General features: G+C 32.9%; 1 pseudogene; it reads left to right on the top strand.

Moving 5' to 3' along the window:
* The first annotated feature begins 3,507 nt into the window (after positions 1-3,507).
* On the top strand, positions 3,508-5,997 carry LOC131151156 (chlorophyllase-2-like; annotated as a pseudogene).
* Positions 5,998-6,533: the final 536 nt, after the last annotated feature.

Here is a 6,533-nt window from a genome sequence, read left to right as displayed (position 1 = left end):
GTAAATAAGCCTTCCATAGGAAAACTTCTTAGAACTTCTGAGTTTTGCATATTCAGTGCAATACTCAAGAGTTCATATTGTGTTTTGTTTGTGAAATACTATTTTACAAATCGATTTCAAATATCTTGTGTCGTTTATTTTGAGAAAAATATTTGTTGAAGGTATTTGAAGTGTGCTTGAAGATAAAAACTATTTTACAAACAAATTTCAAATTTCTCTTGTGATTTTTTTTTAGAAAAATATTTGTTAAGGATATTTGAAGTGTGTTTTAGATCTTTGTTGTTGCATTATGATTGATATTGTTATTTTGACACAAAGATCTTTTCACATACACTCTTATGAACTGATTGTCATATTTGCATTAATCTTTGAGAGTAGACGTTAAGACTATACTGAGCTTATCATATCCTATCATTCGGTAGTGTGTTGATTATATTAGTACATATCTACTAAGTGTAAGAAGCACATTTGTTTGTACACAAAGTTTCATATTTATTGTATTCCAGGTGTGGGCCTGAAGAGGGAGGCTAGCCCTGTTGAATAGTCTCGGATTGACTTAAACCCAGTTAGGTTGAGGTCAGCCCCGCTAATTGACCGAGTTGTAATCGGTGTCACTCCACCCGTTAAGTGAGCATTAGTGAAATCCTTAGATTTGCGAGCTAGAGGCGGGGACGTAGGTATAGTTGACCGAACCCCGACAACATATCCTATTTCGGCGCTCTCTTTCTCTATACTCTTTATATTTCTGCAATTTAATTTATGCACATGTATGTTTATATTTGAATTTATATTTGAATAGTTATATGAATGTTGTGCATACTTTAAATACTGTGAATGATTTGGAAATACTGAGTATGTTGCATCTATTTTATATATCTGCTTAGTATTATTCTTTTGGGGTATTGGTATGTGCTTAGACAGACCCTAGGTTGAGAATTACTGATTGTGGAATTGAAATCAACCTGGGAAATTTTAAATACCCAATTCACACCCCTCCCCCTTCTTGGGAATATACCAAAGTCAAAACTTACTTTTGAAACAAATGATTTGACAATTAATTTCCCTTGAGTCATTGCACTTCTAGTACAAGACATTATATGATTCAACTACTTTAATCTTTGTATAATACAATCTAAAAGATAAAGTTGACAATTTTTCTAAAATTTGTTTCTTCCTAAAAACAATAAAAGTAATATAAATGAATTCTTTACTACCTTCATTTGTAATTTCAATGTGATTTTCATTAAGTTTTAAATCTTTAAAACTTAACAGATTTCTTCTAGATCTGCTGGAATATAAAACTTCGTTAATTTGTAATAAAGTACCATTGGGTAACTTTATATTAGCTCTTCCGGTGCCTTTAATCAAATTTGTAGAACGAGATATTGTATTAACATTTGTTGAAGATATATTCAAGTAATGGAAATATTTCCTATCTCAAAGAATTGTGTGTTGTAGCACTGTGAGCTAAACGAAATTCTTTCAAAGACATCTTAGAATCGATCAAATCTTTAAGACAATTCACACTACAATACATATTTTAAAAACTCATTATTATAATTGATCATAACAACAATAAATATGATAATTTATTTATTAAAATCAAAATACAATATTACTTATTTTATATCTTAAAACATTACATTATTAAAATTCATCTTGATTTGTAAAAAAATCAACAACATCAAGATAAACAGAGTTGGATTGTCCAGCATTACGATCTATTGGAACAACATTATCAACAAAATTTGTTTTTACTTCTTTACTCCGTTCCTTTTCTTTTATAGAGGCTTGGTATAGAACTACCAAGTGTCTGGGCATACAACACGTACGTGACCAATGATTTTTTCCTTCGCATCTATAAGATTCAATTTCAGGATGTCTGAGTTAATGATTTTGATCATTGACCCGCTTCTGAGGGATTGTAACCTCACGTCGATGCTAGCGATTATTTCGACCACGACTATACATGTGACCTCGTTCTCGACCACAAGATGTGTTCATATTCACTTTAGGGAATGGGGTTGAACCAGTTGGATGAGTTTGATGATTTTTCATCAAAAACTTGTTATTTTACTTGGCGACAAGAAAACATAATATTAGTTCAAAAAATTTATTAAATTTCCTCTTCCTATGTTACTGCTGCAGGAGCACATTAGTAGGATGGAAAGTAGTAAAAAAAAAAAATTTCTAACATATTTTCATTAATAATATTTTTACCACATAATTTTAGTTTCAAGCTAATCTTATGCAAAATTGAGTTATATTCGCTAACTATTTTAAAGTCTTATAACCTCAGATGCAACCATTCATATCAAACTTTTGGTAAAATCACAGTTTTTTTTTTTTTTTTATGGTCGAGTCTATCCTTTAAGTTTTTCCATAGGTTAAGTGAGTCTTTAACAGTGTGGTATTCAATCTTTAATTCTTCATCTAAATGATGACGAATGAAGATTATAACTTTGTGCGATCTTGTAGGGATGCGGTATTTCCATCTAAAATAATGTTTCCCAAGTTCACTGCATTTAGATGGATATCAACATCGTGAATCCATGATAAATAATTGTTGCCTTTGATATCAAGGGGAATAAATTCAACTTTACTTAACATTTGAATAAATTGACAATAATAAGGCAATTTATAAAACAAAACGTAAAAACTGAAATAAATTAAGATAATAATATAATATTATTTCCACCCTTCCGGGTACTTAAAAATGTTTCTTCATAAACATTATATTATTTTTTCTCAATTTGTACTCTTTAGGAGTATGGTTCCAATTTACAATATTAAATTGAATAATAATTTACCGCGTCTTCTAGAGGATAAACATACTATCTCATCTTGAGGATAAACGTTTCACCTCTATAGGAGGTCGAATTTAACATCTCTTCGAGAAGTTAAAAATATACTCTCTTCAAGAGGTAAATATTTACCGTCTTTTTTGGAAATTAGATACATAGTCACTTCAGGAGGTCTGCCTTTTCAAAAGATTAAATATATAAACGAAATATTTAAATATATAGCCTTCTCATGAGAACTATCTTGTCATCTCTTCTGGAGATTGGTACTCTTTAAACCTTAAAAGACATATTCTCTTTTGGAGAATATTATGTTCTTGTAGAGTAAAACTTATAAGAAATAAATTAAATAGGATTTAAAGAAATATCTCAAATATTTAGAGTCTCAATCGGATAATGTGTTATAAAATATGTAGAAAAATAAATTGAGATAAGACACAAATTTATGTGGTTTGGCTATGTGTGCTCTACGAGCAGATGGGATAAAAAACTTCACTATCTCGAGAGGAATTACAAGATGATTTGGAATCGATCTTATACAAAATATCGAAATTGGTCTTGTACAAAATATCTCTCTTTTCTTTATCTCTCATCTTCTTTCTATTTGTCTACTTACTTCAAGCATGCAAATGTGTATAGAAGTATGTAATATGTGTGTTTCAAATGAGAGAGGGAGGGTGTCCTTTTATAGGTCAAGCCTGCTGAGATGACAATTTTCTTCTTTGTAAAGAAGAAGAAGTCATCGTCATCCTCATCTTCTGGTAATGACAGTACTGATCATCCGCCCCCAAAGCCGCTGTTGATTGCCGCTCCTTCTGACAACGGAGAATTCCCGGTGCTGCAGTTCCTCCATGGTTACCTCTTATCCAACTCCTCCTACTCCCAGCTTCTCCAACACATCGCTTCCCATGGCTTTATTGTCGTTGCCCCCCAGGTCATGGTCACCTCTCTCTCTCTCTCTCTCTCTCTCTCTCTCTCTCTCTATCTCTCTCTCTCACACACACACACACACACACACACACACAGGCACACCCAGCAAAGGACAAGAGTTTTGTCTATCCATATTTCATGCTGCCAACTTGATTTTTTGTGAACTAAAGTAAAATTTAGCATAATTTTGTATTGCATTTAAAAAAAAAAAAAAAAATCTACATAACTTTAAATTTATGTTTTGAATTCTAGAGTCTAAACTTCAATTCCCAGCTTATGCCCCATAGCATACTTCAGTATTTCTTTTCCATTCAGCCACTACATGAATATCTCATCGAACGATGAATCACGGCACTGCCGCTTGGTTGGAGTTTTTTCATATTTTTATTTTTATTTTTTTCATGTTTAAAATAAATTTGTACGAAGTAGGTGTATAGATTATCAGAAAATAAATTGCTTTGCGCGACTATTTTGCCATTGTAACTTTCAACACAGCTGAAAGGAGCCACATCCTATGTAATTGGTACCAGATTTCTCCGCTCTATGAACCATCATTTTCCTTCTTTCCTGCACGCCAAGGGCATTCCAAAATATAAGCTACAGAAGGCTTGTGGGTCTGGGACTGGGAGGAAGACAAATTATCTAGCAAATATGAAATTAAAAGTATTTCTCTTAAAAGTAATTGTTACTTTCGAAATGATTTGCAACCTCGTAGTTAATAAAATGTCAAGTTAATTAATACTTACATTTACACAAGTAAAAAGTAAATATTTATTGAGACTTAGTATTATAGAATGTCTAGTTAGAATTTAGATTTACTCAAGTGAAAACTGAAAGGGAGATGCGAATGTAATCAAGTCTTATACCACTTTAATGACTTCAAATTAATATTAATATAATGCTGAACCTAAGATTTGAAGTTTTTGATTTGAACTTGTATAGGTTTAAACAAAATGAGTTACATAATTGGATTGAATTATGTCAAACTTCTCATAAATCTAAAATTACAACTTGAACTCCATATTCCCAAATGTAGTGCAAATACTTGGAGGAGGTTCAAAATTTATTTTGTTACTACATATTAATTTGTTAATCTTCATAATCACATATTGTCAATTTCAAGAAATTTTTTTTTTTTTTTTATCTTCATTTAAAAAGCACAACCTTACTTTTCATTTTTTTTTTTAAAAAAAAAAATTTATGTAGAACTTGAAAAGCATATTCTAATTTATAAAAATTAATTTCGAAAACTGTTAGTGATATTTTTATTTATTTTTTATTTTTTTTGTTAAAAAATTAGTAGACTTTCTAAGTTTATATTTTGTGAATTTTCCAAATAGACTACTGTATCACAGTCTCATATTGGATGTGTATTGGAAAAATCTTAGATTTATAAGGATGGTTTGGACTCCAATTATGAACGACAATATCTCACTAAATTTGAGTCTAAGAATGACACAGTAGTCCTCCTTAAACTCTTATTAATAAATCTAATAATGCACTTGTTGTAATATTATTAGTAGATATTTGTGTTCATCACTCTACTTATATATAATGTTTTCTTTGAAAATTTTATGAATAGTTATATCGTATGGCTGGACCCGACACAACTGGTGCCATAAACTCTGCTGCTGAAATTACGAACTAGTTGCCCCAAGGCCTCCAAGACTTTCTCCCCGCCCATGTCCTCGCCAACCTGAAGAAGCTAGGACTCGCTGGCCACAGTCGTGGTGGCAAGGTCGCCTTCGCACTAGCCTTGAATAAAGTAGCCACCGCCACCACCACCTTAAAATTTTCAGCCTTGATTGGGATAGACCCACTTGATGGAATGGACGAAGGGAAACAAACTCGGCCTCCCGTCCTCACCAACAGCTCCTCATCCTTCAATCTTAATATGGCGGTGCTGGTGATTGGTTCGGGCCTCGGTGAGGAGAAAAGCTTCCCTTTCTTCCCTGCCTGTGCCCCCAAGGGAGTTAACCATGAAAACTTCTTTAAGAAATGCAAAGATCCTGCAGGCTATTTTGTGGTGAAGGATTATGGTCACGTAGACATGTTGGATGATGACATTAAAGGACTTATGGGCATCTTTTATTATCGGATGTGCAAAAATGGGATGTCAAGGGAGCCTATAAGGAGGTTTGTAGGCGGCGCTGTGGTTGCTTTCATGAAAGCTTATTTGCATGGAGACTTTGGGGACTTGGTGGCCATTAGAGAGGGGAAGGCTATGTTGCCCGTGGAGCTTCAGAAGGTTGATTTTCATGCATGAAGCTTGGTTAAGATTATCTCTAATTGGGAGCCAGCTTAGCATGAACTTCCATTTGAATTTGTGTGGGTTTAGCTATCCAAATCTATTTGAATCAAAACTTAATTTAGCATATTTAAAAATCTTAGTTAATTCACTTATTGTTAAAAATATTAGTTAATTCACTTATTATTGGTAGTTTCTATTGGATATGTCCCAAAGGATATGTCCCACAAGAATGACATGGGTCCCACATAAAGGATATGTATGTCTCATATGATAAGGGCAATGAATGGTTAGGTTATGGATTAACTTAAGGGATAAGCTTTGAAAAATGCTGTGAGATTAATGGCAAGAGGTTAGAAGGTTTCCTCTATAAATAGCTATTGTTATGGGGAGTAGTTGAAAAGTGAGTGTTCATTCTTGCATGGTAATGGAATGAACAAGTAGAGATATAGGAATTGTCCTCTCTCTACCTTAACTCTCTATTCATGGGCCCTACTCCCATAAATCTAGTGAAGTAAAGAAAGAGATCTGGATTAAGCGAGAGAAACGATTTC

The sequence above is a fragment of the Malania oleifera genome, chromosome 3 (genome assembly GCF_029873635.1).
Source record: "Malania oleifera isolate guangnan ecotype guangnan chromosome 3, ASM2987363v1, whole genome shotgun sequence".
In the NCBI taxonomy this organism is placed as follows: Eukaryota; Viridiplantae; Streptophyta; class Magnoliopsida; order Santalales; family Ximeniaceae; genus Malania; species Malania oleifera.
Note: the sequence above shows the minus strand (reverse complement) of the source record. Positions and strands in the feature narration are given on the sequence as shown.